Source organism: Stomoxys calcitrans, chromosome 5, assembly GCF_963082655.1.
Source record: "Stomoxys calcitrans chromosome 5, idStoCalc2.1, whole genome shotgun sequence".
NCBI lineage: Eukaryota > Metazoa > Arthropoda > Insecta > Diptera > Muscidae > Stomoxys > Stomoxys calcitrans.
In genome coordinates, this window is record NC_081556.1 from 145,828,419 (window position 1) to 145,845,564 (window position 17,146).

The 17,146-nt window shown below is 36.0% G+C and overlaps 1 protein-coding gene across 5 annotated transcripts in view; it reads left to right on the plus strand.

The window, feature by feature from the left end:
* Positions 1 to 17,146, plus strand: part of LOC106082650 (neogenin) — a 328,722-nt gene that overhangs the window by 122,770 nt on the left and 188,806 nt on the right. The gene's annotated exons all lie outside the window — the stretch shown is intronic.

Here is a 17,146-nt window from a genome sequence, read left to right on the forward strand (position 1 = left end):
GTTACGAAACGAATAAAAATGAACTACACATCATCGCCTTTGCATTAAATAAATTCTTTATAAACATTAAAATTGTTTAACAAATTTATTACTCTTTGGTGGATTGCAATTTTTCTCCCGGATTCTTTAGAGTAGCTTTGGCTTTGGCTATGTAGCCATTTTGCTGTTGCCTGCCTGCCTGCTTGCCGGTTTTACCCCTTTGGCTGAAAGCCGGGGGCTGCAAGGTTGGTGAGATTTTTGTGCCGCCCAGCTAGTGCGGCTCGGTGCATATGCCGGGTGGTGGTGATGGTGCATAATGTGATTTTTAATGCAATTTCTGCATCATTGCAATTATTCCACACATTTTATGGCTTCAAAATGTTGACGATAAAATGTGTATTTATCACTTGAGCTTCACTAAATGTTGTTCACATTACACATATCCGCATGAGGAGAAAAATCCTCCAACGCCATGGATACCATATGCCACCCCATGGCATGGCATGGCATGTGTGGTTCGATTATGGCATCATCCATGCCGCCATCACCATGCAGCAACCATAGCAGTAGCAACAACAATAGTTGCTCATTTACAGCATCCCGCCCGCCAGACAGGCAACCAACAGCAGCATGAACATGAACATCAACAACATTATCGGGGAACAACATGAGCATGATTGCAACCACAGAAGCCGCAAAACACTACCGCACACTATGCTGCTGTTCCCTAGCATTTCCCTCTTCCCCTCCCGCACCGCTCTGCTCTTTTTTGTATTTCTTTATCCCATCTCTCTGATGATTTGTTATGATTTGATTTTTGCTTTAATCTTCTCTTGGCTTTTGGTTTGTTCGAAACTCTCGTAGGAGGATAAGACGATGGACGGATGAATAGATGGATGGATGGTTGTAAATGAGTTCAGCGTATTCGCATGTGACACCCCGCTTACGAAATCCCCAGAGTTTGATGAGAAAAAGGGGAGACTAGAGTTTGAGTGCGGAAAATCTGGTTAATTTCTTGAGGATTATAAACAAAGTTTAACCATAATTAGAGCATATACAGTGGTGTTCGAAAATAAACTTGCACTTTAGCAACATTTCCTGCAAGATCTACCTTAGTCATAAAAAAATCATTTAAAAAATGAAATATCACCAAAATTGCCCATAGAAATGAAATCTTGATAAAATTTTGTACTAATGAAGCAAATTTTGGGTAAAAAATTTCCCATGGAAATAATTTTAGAAAAAAAAAATCTTTGGAAACGTTTTTGTCTGTTAGGGCGAAGATCTGAAATTTAAAAAAAAATCCCATAATGCTGAAATTTTGATAAATTTTTCCATGATGTTAGGGGATTCCAGGAAATGAGAAGGGGGACGAGTGCGCCAAGAGGGTTTGGTCTGCCCTCTTGCGGGCGGACCAGTCAATCAGTCTTGCCTATGTGCCATTTGTTGAGCCACTGAACATAGTAGATGGGATGGCCAGAGCGCCAACGGTGGCGAGGTGAGACTCGGTGGATGGTTGCCGGACTGCGAAAGCGCTATGGCCAGTCATCGACCAGAGCATGACGAGGGAGTTGCTGGCTTTTGATAAGAGTTCGATGAGTACCTTAACAGGGCTAATAACCGGACACTGTGTCATAGGCCGCATGGAGGCGCGCATGGGAATACCGCACAATGACTTCTATAGGAGTTGCCTCGATGAGGATGAGGAGGAGACTATTAAGCACTTGCTGTGTTGCTGTCTGGGTCTGCAGAGACGTAGGTTCTCCTTTCTGGGGAGCCGTTTCTTCTGTGATCTGGGTGCGAACGTACCTCTGGTATGTCTCCTGAGGTTTGGGATGGTTCCCACGGGAGATGCCACAAGCTCCGGCGTAGGTACATCCAAGCTTGCGTAGGGACGGACGTTTCTTCACCCCCCGCTCGTGTTCTCCACTCCTTCTGTCTTTTGTTTTATTTGTGTATAACCTCTAGTCTTTCTATTTCTAGAGGGTACCACAATGGGCCAAACTGGCCTCCGAGTAATCTCACCTTTGGTGGGCAACTCATTCAACCTAACCTTCCATAACAAATGAAATTTCGAACAAAATTTCCCATAGACATGCAATTTTCATAAAATTTCCTATAGAAAAGAAATTTTGAAAAAATGTCCCATAGAAATGAAATATAAAATAAATTCCCATAGAAGTGAAATTTTGTTAAATTTCCCATAGAAAAGAAATTTTGAAAAAATATCCCATAGAAATGAAATTTAGAAAAAATATCCTTTAGAAATTAAATTTTGTGAAATTTCCCATAGAATTGAAATTTTAATAAAAATTTTCCTTAGAATTAAAATTTTGACAAAATTACCCATTAAATTAAAAATTTGACAAAATATCCCATAGAAATGAAATTTTGCCTAAATTTCCCATAGAAATGAAATTTTGACAAAATTTCCCATAGAAATGAAATTTTGACAAAAATTTCCCATAGAAATGAATTTTTGAAAAAATATCCCATAGAAATGGAATTTTGGCAAAATTTCCCATAGAAATGAAATTTTGACGAAATTTCCCATAGAAATGAAATTTTGACAAAATTTCCCATAGAAATTAAATTTTGACAAAATTTCCCATAGAATTGAAATTTTGACAAAATATCCCATGAAACTCAATTTTGACAAAATTTCCCAAAGAAATGGAATTTTTTTTAAAAATAAAAATTTGACTAAATATCCCATAGAAATGAAATTTTGACAAAATTTCCCATAGAAATGAAATTTTGACAAAATTTCCCATAGAAATGAAATTTTGAAAAAAATTTCCCACAGAAATGAAAGATTGAAAAAAATTCCCACAGAATTGAAATATCTTGAAAATTTCTCATATTGCCAAAATTTTCCATAGAAATAAAATTTTAACCAAATTTGCTATGAAAATAGAAATTTCCCAAAATTTCCTTTAGTAGCGAAATTTTACCAAAATTTCCCATAGATATGAAATAACGGCAAGATTTCCCTTTTTTAACTGCCTCAGAGTTGGTGCCACGAATTTTTTCTCTGAGCTTCTGTGCTTAATTTCCATAATTGTCTCTTCTATTTGTGGCTTTAGGTTTTTGGAAGTGTCAAACATTTCTAATTAGTCTTATCACGAAATCTAGTTAACCCATACCCAATTCAGGTTGGGTCAATTACAACGCCTTTTCACTTTTTCTATCCCCTTAATAGCCGTTACTAAATTCGAAAAATTTAAACGAAAATCCAATGTTTCATAACAAATTTTTAAAGCTACCCACTGAGCATTGAATTTATATAGGAAATTATAAAATTGTCAAAACTTAAAATCGAGAGATTCCAATAACCCAGCATGACATACAAATCTTCTACGCATCTTCTGTTGCAGGCCATAGTGTCTTGAGAAAGCAGCGACGAATGAACGAACGAACGAACGAACGAACCTTGGCATCCATGTTTATTATGCATGGAAGCTGGGAAATGTTGAATGTAATTTTCATCTAAATTGTGATTTTTACCAATTAAGGCAACACTTCGGCAAGCTGATGGAGGAGGATAAGCCACAGTGAGGGGGGAGGGACTGCCAATGTTAGAGATCATCAAGAATATGTTAATTTTCTTCAAAATCTGGCTGTTATTGTCGGCGGCAGTGGCTTCTTGGCAGCCCCCAACATCAATGCCAAGTGTTACCCATTGCTTAAATCCCCTGCTCTACTCTCTCCGCGGTGTTGCCTACCCCCTGAGTGATGGCGGCGTTATCATTGCGTCTCTAAGCCATAAATATTAATACCATGTCACATTCACATATGATTTACGCGATTCCGATGACATCTTCCAAACACTCATCCATGTGGTGGCTAAGTCACTTGAGATGGCTGCCATAAGGATGTGGATGTGAGAATCTAAAGAACCGACTTAATGTGTTGCTTGTGGCACACACACACACACATCCACTTGAAATCCAGCAAAGAAGCTACGAAAACAATCATTTTTGGATTTGGGAATAAATCAATTTGTAGCTCTGACAATGGTTGTTGACTTTACTCATGCGAAGGAATGGAGCGGGCGGGGCTACCAGTGGTCGGAGAAAAGGAGCAGGCTGTGGTTTTTTAGATGAAAATAAAGGAATTGGAGTAGACGGGTATCCTCATATCATGGCATTTGGATGTGGTGTAAAAGATGACAGCTGTGATATGGAATTGACTGCGTAAATATGCACTCAGAAAAATCAACATTAATACCTATAGAAATTTTGTTAAAAATTGAAATGAAATTTTGACAAAATTTCCCATAGAAAGGAAATTTTTGACAAAATTTCCCATAAAAAGGAAATTTTGACAAAATTTCGCATAGAAAGGAAATTTTGAAAAATTTCCCTAGAAAGGAAATTTTGACAAAATTTCCTATAAAAACGAAATTTTGACAAAATTTCCTATAGAAACTCAATTTTGACAAAATTTCCTATAGAAATGCAATTTTGACAAAATTTCGAATAGATATTCAATTTTGACGAAATTTCCCATAGAAACTCAATTTTGACAAAATTTTTCATAGAAACTAAATTTTGACAAAATTTCCTATAGAAGAAAATTTTGACAAAATTTCCCATAGAAAGGAATTTTTGACAAAATTTCCCCTAGAAAGGAATTTTTGAAAAATTTTGACAAAATTTACCATAGAAAGGAAATTGTGACAAAAATTTCCTATAGATACGAAATTTTGACAAAATGTCCCATAGACAGGAAATTTTGACAAAATTTCCCATAAAAATAAAATTTGGAAAAAATTGTGACAAAATGTCATGTGGAAAGAAATTTAAAAAAAAAAATCCTTTAGAAACAAAATTTTGACAAAATTTCCCATAGAAACGAAATTTTGACAAAATTTCCCATAGGAAGGAAATTTTAACAAAATTTCCCATAGAAAGGAAATTTTGACAAAACATCATGTAGAAACGAAATTTAAACAAAATTTCCTATAGAAACGAAATTTTGACAAATCATCCCATACCAACGAAATTTTGACAAAATTTCCCATAGTAAAGAAATTTTGACAAAATTTCCCATAGAAAGGAAATTTTGACAAAAATTCCCATAGAAAGGAAATTGTGACAAAATTTCCCATAGAAAGTCAATTTTGACAAAATTTCCTATAGAAAGTCAATTTTGACAAAATTTCCTAAAGAAATGAAACTTTGACAAAAATTCCCATTGAAACTAAATTTTGACAAAAATTCCGAACTTTTGACAAAATTTCCCATATCAACGAAATTTTGACAAAATTTTCCATAGAAAGGAACTTGTGACAAAATTTCCCATAGAAACGAAATTTTGACAAAATTGCATGTAGGATCCAAATGTTGGCAAAATTAGCCATAGAATCTCAATTTTGGCGAAAATTTCGTTTAGAAAAGAAATTTTGACTAAATTTCCCATATCAACAAAATTTCCTATAGAAAGGAAATTTTGAAAAAATTTTGACAAAATGTCATGTGGAAAGAAATTTTAAAATAATTTCCTTTATAAACGAAATTTTGACAAAATTTCCCATAGTAACAAAATTTTGACAAAATATCCCATAGGAAGGAAATTTTAACAAAATTTCCCATAAAAAGGAAATTTTGACAATATTTCATGTAGAAATGAAGTTTAAACAAAATTTCCTATAGAAACGAAATTTTGACAAAATTTCCCATAGAAACAAAATTTCCCATAGAAAGGAAATTTTGACAAAACTTCCCATAGAAAGGAAATGTTGGCAAAATTTAACATAGAAGCGAAATTTTGACAAAAATTCCCATAGATAGGAAATTTTGACAAAATTTTCCATAGAATCGAAATTTTGACAAAATTTCCTGAAGATAGAAAATTTTGACGAAATTTCTCATAGAAACGAAATTTTGACAAAATTTCCTATAGAAACGAATTTTGACAAAATTTCGCATAGCAACGAAATTTTAACAGAATTTCCTAGAAACTTAATTTTGACAAAATGTCCCATAGAAAGGAAATTTTGGCAAAATGTCCCATAGAAAGAAAATTTTGTCAAAATTTCCTATAGAAACGAAATTTTTACAAAATTTCCTATAGAAACTCAACTTCGACAAAATGTCCCATAAAAATGAAATGTTGACAAAATTTCCTATAGAAACTCAATTTTGACAAAATTTCCCATAAAAAGAAATTTTGACAAAATTTCCCATAGAAAAGAAATTTCGACAAAGTTTCCCATATAAAGGAAATTGTGACAAAATTTCCCATAGAAAGGAAATTTTAACATAATTTCCAATAGAAAGGAAATTGTGACAATATTTCCCATACAAACGAAATTATGACAAAATTTCCCATAAAAACAAAATTATGACAAAATTTCCCATAAAAAGGAAATTTTGTCCCATAGATAGAAAATTTTGAAAAAATTTCATGTAGAAACGAAATTTCGACAAAATTTCCCATTATTTCGTATAGAAACGAAATTATGATAAAATTTCCCGTGAAAAGGAAATTGAGACAAAATTTCCCCTAGAAACGAAATTATGATAAAATTTCCCGTAAAAAGGAAATTTAGACAAAATATCCCATTGGAAGGAAATTATAACAAAATTTCCCATAGAAACGAAATTTTTACAAAATTTCCCGTAGAAACTACATATTTTCAAAATTTCCCATAGAAAGGAAATTTTCACAAAATTTCCTATAGAAACGAAATTTTGGCAAAATTTTCTATAGAAACAAAATTCTTGCAAAATGTCCCATTGAATGAATTTTTGATCAAATTTCCCTTAAAAAGGAAATTTTTGATCAAATTTCCCTTAAAAAGGAAATTTTTCTAAAATTTCCCTTAAAAAGGAAATTTTCTACAATTTCCCTTAAAAAGGAAATTTTTCTAAAATTTCCCTTAAAATCACATTTTTGACAAAATTTCCTCCAGAAACTAAGTGTTGTCAATCTTCCGAGTGTATAAACCATCCACACCATCTTGCCTATCTACCCCTCTTCAGATTCCCTTAAGTACTCGCTGTATCCAAACACAAGATTTTTAAGGACTTTTTATATTCTTACAGCAGATTTGTGTGTTGCGATTGTAATTTTTAAAATTGTTTGGATGAAATGCGTCTTATGGTGTGGAAAGAAAGTATCTGTCGTCGTCTGGCCATGTAGGTTCCTTAGTTCCTTTATTGGCTTCATGGTGGTGTAATATGATGATGGTTGGGGCCACAATAGCATGTCCCCATGAAACCCCCAGAGCTTAATGGCCACACGCATATACTTGCAAAAAGGATATGAGAAAACATTGCCACATGATGAGTGTGTGGTAGAAATATCACATTTTTCCATTCTGAATTATTTAGTTCTGCTACTAAATAACATTTAAATGGTACTTTAAATTCTGATTATGACACACAAAAGACACTTGGAGACTTAGATGCTGATCAGTGCAGGTCTGTCTCTTTCCTTCCTTCCTACTTCATATACTTGTCGTTATTTGAAAATGAGGATAATCCTAAGCTTAGAATGACAATATTATGCATTATATCACTTGCATGTGTGTGTGTGTGTGTGTGTGTGACAACGTTGCAGAAAATGGAATACATATTTAAATTTGAAATATAAATAGAAAAATTTATTTAGGGCAATTCATTGACATGAACTATGGCTTAAGCTTAGCACATATTTTTTTTTAAATGAAAACACCGGATATGGCATAGCACACATAACAATGAGATTCTGGGGAAAAAATCCTTATGCGAGATATTCACTATGCATGCATTTTATGTGGGTCTCGTTTAGGAATTTAGAGATGTTAGTGCTGCTGCTGCTGTTGCATAAATAATACCCCAATCAGTTTTATAGACATTGCTTTGTTGCATATGGATTTGCATTGAGGGCACTTTAGGAAGTGAATTCCATTACCTAAAATATACAAAAAAAAAGGGCTATAAAATATCGAATATTCTTAAAATAAATGTATTCGAATCATTGTGCAGGGTGCAGAGTTGCAGCTTCGTATGTCCTTATTTGCGCCCACCTCAGACCCCCTTTTCTACGTAACGCCTTTTTTACGTAACGCCAACAACTATTTCAACTGGAGAACTGAACTAGTGAACTAACTGAACTAACGAACTAGTGAACTATCTGCAAATTACTAATTTGCCTAGGAATATTCCATTAAAGAGCAGGGGCAAACTTATCAATGAGTGCTGTCCGATTTAAGTTTTAAGCTCAATGATTAGCGACCTCCTCTTTATGGTCGAGTCCAAACGGCGTGCCGTAGTGCGACACCGCTTTGGGAAGAAGTTTCTACATGGCATAGTTAATAGTGAACTAACTAAGTTAGTGAATTATCCGAACTAGTGAACTATGTGTATCCTCAACTTACTGGTATAGTGAACTAACTGAACTTATAAATTAACTTAACATATGAATTTAATGAACCGAGCCAGTGACTGAACTAGTGAACTTTCTGCAAATGCAACTACTGAAGTCACGAACTAGTGAACTATGAGAGAAAGTGACAGTAAAATTGCCACAAGGGCAATAACAACCAGGACGGTAAGGCCACGAACTGTCTTGCAGTGTAAGAAGGAGATTAACGCCTAGTCTGAGAATGGCAAAATCCGCATCGTTTGGGTGCCGGACCATAGCGGAGTAACTGGGAATGGGAAAGCAGAAGATTTAGCAGTGAAGGCCATAGTACTGCCTTCAATAAACTTGGTAACGCGAAGCCTTTCGGGTAGATGCAGTTCGAGTTATGGGCGTGGGCGACGAATGCGCATGTAACATTGTGGAACAGCGAAACGGTTGGCAGATCGTGAGGCCCATAAAAAGCGCATTTTTTGCCCGATGTCGCCGAAATTTGGAACAGAGAGTTGTGTTATGCCCCTCAAAATCGTTCTGCGATTTGGCCCAGATCAGACCAGATTTGGATATAGCTGCCCTATAGACCGCTCTTAAAATTGAAATAAAGTTACACCTCGACATTTTTTTATCCCACTTTTGCTATTTTTTTTAACTTAAAATTTCTCCTGATTTTGTGGATGCTTTTGGTGTTAATGCCCCTGAGTCAAATTAATCATCATCCATTCAAAATTAGTAATATCAAGTGATTTATGTTTCATTTGTGCGAAGGTCATAAAATTCTTATGCAATGTGAATCACCGCAACACTCTCTTAAATAACAGTTCCACACACACAATTTTGTGTGAAAACCTTAAGAAACAGTCGTCAACTTCATTCACCTTTGGTTTTTGAGAAAATTGCTCATGGGTGTACCAAAGTGGCCAAGATGCCGTCAAGTGCCATTAAATGCAGCCAAAATGAGATGACCATTCTAGATAGCCAATTTTACTTTGTGTGCCTGTCATTGGTAGAAATGTGCATTGGAAGAGGTCCTTGGGGTTCTTGACAGTTCATTTGAAATTCTGAGATGATTTTTTAGTGTTGGTTTCCTTATTTGTCAAGACTCTTAAATAAATTTAACCTAAATCCCTGTTAAGATAATAAAATTCAATGAGAGAAGGGTAGGCAGCACATAATTTGAGAAATTTTTAAATAATGGAAATATTTTAGTGGAGGTTGTAAAAGTAAATAAATTGGAAGTTGTAGGAGCATATTTTTTAATGGCTTTAATCCCAATCAAATTCACTCTACAGCGGTCAAAAAAAGTATTCATCATTAGCAAAATTGATAATAAATTCACTTATTTTGGGTAATTGAAGAAAATTTAAAGTAAACAAATAATGCAGTTTTATGCAATAGTTTATTTTTCGTAATATGTTTTAAAATAAATTCAAAAAATAAATTTAATTAGCGCAAAAAATGCAATTTTATATAATAACACCAAAAACAGAACAAAAAAAGTATTCATCATTGATGTGCTATCATCAAAGTCAAATTCAAATATTATTTGGGAATCCCCCTTTTCTGTTTTATTTAGTAAAGGAGGCTTTGCCCTTGACAGCAAATATTTAATTTCATTGAAAATATAGTTTTTGTCAAAATGGGTCGTAAGCAAAACGAGGTTTCTGATGAGGTAAAAGTTTTGATAATAAAACACCACAGGAATGGTTTAACTCAAAAAACTATCAGTGAAATATTAAATAGACCACGATCTACTATACAATCCATCATCAGAAAGTGGACAAAAACGAAAACTGTTGACAATAAACCAAGATCTGATCGACCAAAAGCACTTTCAGTTGGAGATGTGCGTTGGCTAGTGCGGCAAGTTCAGAAAACTCCGAAGACAAATGCGACCATTCTTCGTAAAAACACTATGGAATATTTAGGGAAGGAAGTTACTACACAAACAATTCGAAATACACTCAAAAGGCATAGTTACAGAGGAAGAACTGCACGTAAGAAGCCCTTTATAAATAAAATAAACCGAGTGAAAAGGCTAAACTTCGCAAAAATGTATGTAAAACAGCCCGAATCATTTTGGAAAACAGTCATTTTTGCAGACGAGAGCAAGTTTAATCTTTTTGGGTGCGATGGAAAGGTCATAGTGTACAGAAAACCAAATACAGAGCTTCAAGAACGAAACACAGTTGCTACTGTAAAACATGGTGGAGGTGGTTTAATGGTTTGGGGGTGTATGGCGGCTTCAGGAGCGGGAAATCTTGAAATTATTAATGGAGTAATGGATCATAAGTATTACATTGACATTTTAAAGAGGAATTTAAAAGATAGTGCTGTAAAACTTGGGCTTGGTAATAACTTTCAATATTATCAAGATAATGACCCCAAACATTCTGCTTTAAATACCAAGATGTGGATGCTGTATAACTGCCCCAAAGTCATTAAAACTCCTCCTCAAAGTCCCGACTTGAACCCAATTGAACATCTTTGGGAACATCTCGAACGCAAATTGAGAACGCGCAATTTTTCGAGCAAGAGTCAAATGCAACAGGTGATAATGGAGGAATGGACTAATATAGACCAAAATATAACCGCTAAATTAGTCCAATCGATGTCAAACCGTTTAAAAGAAGTTATAAGACGCGGTGGTCGAATAACAAAGTATTAATTTTTTTAAATTATGTTATTTATTTTTTTGTTTTTTTGCAATGATGAATACTTTTTTTGTTTAATTTTTTGTGTTCAGCTGTAAAATGGCCCTTTTTGTTCCAATAAATACTATTTTTTTCTTTAAAAACTATGAAATTGTGTACATATATATCACACAAGCACTACTGCATCATTAGTTTAATATGTTTTTATTCCAATTGTCTTTTGTAGACTTATTAAAAAAAAAAACATTGAATGATGAATACTTTTTTTGACCGCTGTATATGAATTTAGTAAGGATAATAACCTTGCGGGATAATATTGCGGGTTGTCTTAATAAGAATTTGGGCTCTCTCACCTTTTCTCCCACACGTAAAACAAATAAAACATGAGCAACGCATATCATTGGCCCAATGGTGTGATTTCTTCTCATTCATACCATTTTTAACATTAAATATGCATTTTCAACCGCATTTGTGCCATATCAAACTCCATATCGGCATCATTCTCCTCGCAGAATAACTGCGAAAGAAGATGAGGAAGTGGAAGTGTTGGAACCTGGGTGGAAAATTTAATATTTGATAATGTAAACATTTTTTTTTTCTGAGTTTTGCATAAAATTCCCCGAACGTATATTATGAGCAATAAACATTAATAACATTTCTTTGTCGACTGTATATTATGAACTCCAATCCACTCCACTCCACTCCTCCTTTGCTCCCACATAATGGCTCATGATGAGTTCCTACAACTGTGTTAGCGGGGTTATGTGCCATGTTCTGAGGTTAAACATTAATGAGCCAGCATTAAAACATATTTACAATGTCATTTGTTGGCTTATATTCACGTTTTCCATATTTTTTACTGCAGCTATGACAACAATTATGTTTAAATTGAATTGTCAAATAAAAGTTTTTATTTATCCATTTAAATAATTTTAATATTATTAGATCAATTACAATAATATTTGTAAACATAAATAAATCCTTTAATTGATTTTTAAATAAATATTTAATTTTTTTCTTTCTTTTGTATATATTTTCAGGTAAGACCAACTTAAATCAATCATTCATTGGGTTGGTGGATGTGAAAAATATTCATTGGTATTGAGAGGGTGAGTAATTGTTAGCAAAATAGAAAAATAATCCATCATTTGTTAGCTTGTCATAGCTTGAAGTCTTGTTTTACTAAGCAACTATTACATGATTGCAATATGTCAAGATTTAATATCTTAATAAAATAAATATAAACAGAAAAGTCACGCTATGCTCACTTCGAAACGTCTTTGTAAGAAACTTTTACAGTGATTTTATAGAATGGTTAAATTTTGATTGCATTTTTAGCATTAAAAGAATTTTGAGTAGTACTTAGGTTGAAAAGAGGGTGCAGATATTAATCCGCCCCATGCCACTATGGACATACTCCCAAGCCAGTAATCGGCAGCTATATCCAAATCTGCACCGATCTAAGCCCCATTGCAGAAAGATGTCGAGGGGTCCAGTCCAATGCACTGTCCCAAATTTCGGTGACATTGGACAATAAATGCCCCTTTTATGACCCCAAAACCTTATATTGGGAGTTCGGCCTATATGGCAGCTATATCCAAATTTGGACCGATCTGTGCCATATTACAGAAGTATGTCGAGGGGCTTGACTTACCTCACTGTTCCAAATTTCGGCGACATCGGACAATAAATGCGCCTTTTTTGTGCCCAAAACCTTATACCGAGAGATAGGTCTATATGACAGCTATATCCAAATCTGGACCGAGCGGCTCAACGCACCTCACTGTCCCAAATTTCGGCGACATTGGACAATAAATGCGCTTTTAATGGACCCTAAACCTTAAATCGAGAGATCGGTCTATATGGCAGCTATATTCAAATCTGGGCCGATCTAGGCCAAATTGAAGAAGGATGTCAAAGGGCTTAACACAACTCACTGTCCCAAATTTCGGCGAAATCGGACAATAAATGCCCCTTTTATGACCCCAAAGCCTTAAATCGAGAGATCGGTCTATATGACAGCTATATCCAAATCTGCAACGATCTGGGCCAAATTAAAGAAGGATGTCAAAGGGCCTTACAGAACTCACTGTCCCAAATTTCGGCGACATGGGATAATAAATGCGCCTTTTATGGGCGCAAGACCTTAAATCCGGAGATTGGTCTATATGACAGCTATATTCAAATCTGGACCGATTTGGGCAAAATTGCAGAAAAATGTGAAGGGGCCTAACGTAACTCACTGTCCCAAAGTTAAGCAAAATCTGATAATAAATGTGGCTTTAATGGGCCAAAGACCCTTATGCGGCGGATCGGTCTAAATGGCAGCTATATCCAAATCTGGACCGATTTGGGCCACATTGCAGAAGTATGTCAAGGGGCTTAACTTAACTCACTGTCCCAAATTTCAGCAAAATCGGATAACAAATGTGGCTTTTATGGGCCTAAGACCCTAAATCGGAGGATCGGTCTATATGGCAGCTATATCCAAATCTGCACCGATCTAGGCCAAATTGCAGAATAATGTCAAAGGGCCTAACACAACTCACTATCCCAAATTTCGGCGAAATCGGTCAATAAATGCGCCTTTTATGGGCCCAAAGCCTTAAATCGAGAGATCGGTCTATATGATAGCTTTATCCAAATCTGGACCGATCTGGACCAAATTGCAGAAACATGTCAAAGGGCCCAACAAAACTTACTGTCCCAAATTTCGGCGACATGGGACAATAAATGCGCCTTTATGGGGCCCAAGACCTTAAATCGAGAGATCGGTCTATATGGCAGCTATACTCTAATCTGGACCGATTTGGGCCAAATTGCAGAAAGATGTGAAGGGGCTTAACACAACTCACTGTCCCAAATTTCAGCAAAATCTGATAATAAATGTGGCTTTAATGGGCCAAAGACCCTTATGCGGCGGATCGGTCTAAATGGCAGCTATATCCAAATCTGGACCGATTTGGGCCACATTGCAGAAGTATGTCAAGGGGCTTAACTTAACTCACAGTCTCAAATTTCAGCAAAATCGGATAATAAATGTGGCTTTTATGGGCCTAAGACCCTAATTCGGCGGATCGGTCTATATGGCAGCTATATCCAAATCTGAACCGATCTGGGCCAAATTTCAAAAATATGTCAAAGGGCCTAACACAACTCACTGTCCCGAATTTCGGCGACATGGGACAATAAATGCGCTTTTTGGGAGCCCAAAACCTTTACCGAGAGATCGGTCTATATGGCAGCTATATCCAAATCTGGACCAATCTGGGCTAAATTAAAGAAGGTTGTCGAAGGGTCTAGCACAACTCACTGTACCAAATTTCAGTAAAATCGGATAATGCAAAGGGCAAATTTGCCCATGAACATTCCATTAAGAAACAGGGGCAAACTTTTCACATATCAATGAGTGCAGTCCGATTCAAGTTTAAGCTCAATGATAAGGGGCCTCCTTTTTATAGCCGAGTCCGAACGTCGTACCGCAGTGCGACACCTCTTTTGGAGAGAAGTTTTACATGGCATAGTACCTCACAAATGTTGCCGGCATTAGGAGGGGAAAACCACAGCTGAAAATTTTTTCTGATGGTTTCGCCAGGATTTGAACCCAGGCGTTCAGCGTCATAGGTGGACATGCAACCTCTGCGCTACGGTGGCCTCCTAAAAAAATCAGATAATAAATATGGCTTTCATGGGCCTAAGACCCTAAATCGGCGGGTCGGTCTATATCAAGATATAGTCTGATATAAACCATCTACGAACTTAACCTGCCTATGGACAAAAAAAGAATCTGCAAAGTTTCAGCTCAACACCTCTATTTTTAAAAACTGTAGCGTGATTTCAACAGACGGACATGGCTAAGTCGTCTAAGAATATATATACTATATAGGGTCGGAAATGGATATTTTGATGTGTTGCAAACGGAATGACTAAATGAATATACCCCCATCCTTCGGTGGTGGGTATAAAAAAGAATATTGTATGTTAGGAATTCCGTGCTACTTACCAAATCCTTTATTTTTTTCCATGCCAATCCCCTAAATTTGTTCATGTCTGGTATTACGTCCCCACCTTAGTGCCGGTATCTGTTAGACGCGAAAGCCGGGCAATAACAAAGGAAATGCTCCAACGTCTCATCGCATGCCCTACACATGATATCACTTGCCGCACCGATTTTACATAAGTAAGCTCGTGTCCCGTTATGAAACCAATAGCTATACCGACCTCCTTCTTACTTCCTCTCAGTAATAGCCTCGTCTTCTCACGATCTGGATCCCCCCATAGGATTTTCGCCGTCCTACCGACCGTTTCGCGGTTCCACAATGTTGCATGCGCATTCGTCGCCCACTCCCTTAACTCGGACTGCGTCGACCCGAAAGGCTTCGGGTTAACCAAGTTTATTGACGGCAGTCCTCTGGCCTCCTCCTCTTAGATTCCAAAAAAAACTATACGGTCTATTATTTCTTCCAGTCTAACCTACAAACTCTTCGAAATTTTCCAGATAAACAGACACACTTAGACTTTTAAAGATAAAAGGATTTTTTTCAGTGTCAGAATGGGAAATGCTTTGAGTGCAATGACTACAAACAAATAATTTTCCTCGTTGACCGCAATTTCATACGCCTCATTCACATACGTGTTAGAATAACATTCCCTCCTTCCATAAAGATGTTTCCGGAACTAACCCCGACCGATCGTGATTGATTTTTAACCAAGTCTGTATATTTGGGATAAGACGTTGTCGCACTCCTCCCCCAACATTCATTAATCTACTCGATTGTCCTTATTTTGTATGGCTCTACCCTATCTCTGGTCTGAAGGTTGCACTTCGGGTTGTATAGCTTGGCCAGCTCTATAGCCTTAGGTCTATCGGGTCCATTCCCACTATGACGCGAGCTTTTGACTTCCGACACAATCCATAGGTATGATAAAACCTTCATAGAAATGGTTGACACATAGGTTGACGCGTGAGCACATTATTTCCAAGCTGATGGGATTATGTTATTGTACACATACACAAAAATGTGCAATAGTATGAGTGTATTTGCCCACTACTGCATTCGTTGTGCCAATACCTGCATTCTTTGTACCATTATATGCAGGTATTATTTCATTCATGGTTTTTTGTTTTAATACCATTTGGCATTAGCTCAATACCACACCACGAATACTATTAGGTAATGGCTGCACCACATATATATAGTCTTGTCATCGCCTTTGTGGTTAAAATATTGTCATCATAAAATCTCGTATTGCCATCATAAAATTTCGTATTGGAACTAAAGCCAATAACAGTTTGGTATTAAAAACAATACCTAATTGGTAATAAATTTAATACCAAACAGTACTTATTGCAATATATTCATACCGTAATTCATTGAAATAAGCACTATTGGTATACATTTTTCTATTAGACCCATAATTTGTTTATATTTTCCTACGGTCTACTAAGTTTTGCCGATATCTACGCGGCCTTTGTCATCGCAAGTAGAATTTGGTCCGCGTAGGGGAGTTTCTCATCGGATTTCTAAGTATTAAACCTATCTCTCTTAGTCCTCAACACTTTATCCTCAATATGCATGTCTGCTTCCACTAGTATATTCCTTCTCGTTAGGAGCGGCAACATCAAGCAGCAAAATCCAAACCGTGGAAGGCCAAATTTGGCTGCATGAATTCCATAAAGCATCTCTAGACCACATATCAAAGAGATTTGATTGTAGATTTCCCTGACGAAAAGTCATGTCGTTTCACAGAGATGCCACCGCCCTCAATGATGGCGTTTTGTGGCCGCGGCTTATATGGGGTTGGGGTTGTAGTATCCACTAAAAACCTGGATAGCACAAAAATCTACTGAATTAAAAAAACATCAATCAAATACCCATGCCAAATACATTCGAAATACATACCAAATATACATACCAAAATGTGAATACTGTTAAGTAGGATTTTAGAGATATGTATTCACGATAATGGGTATACACTCTCAGTTCTGTAATTTCTAGATATCATCTATTTTTACGCTAAGCCTATAATCCAATTATTTACAATGTGATCCTAGTTATTTGATGATGATTTTTCAACAACTTTTTTTCATTTCATAAAATTAGCAACTTATAAATCCCTCATTAGCACAACTTTCTTGACAAAACTCTCGCTTAAGAAGATCT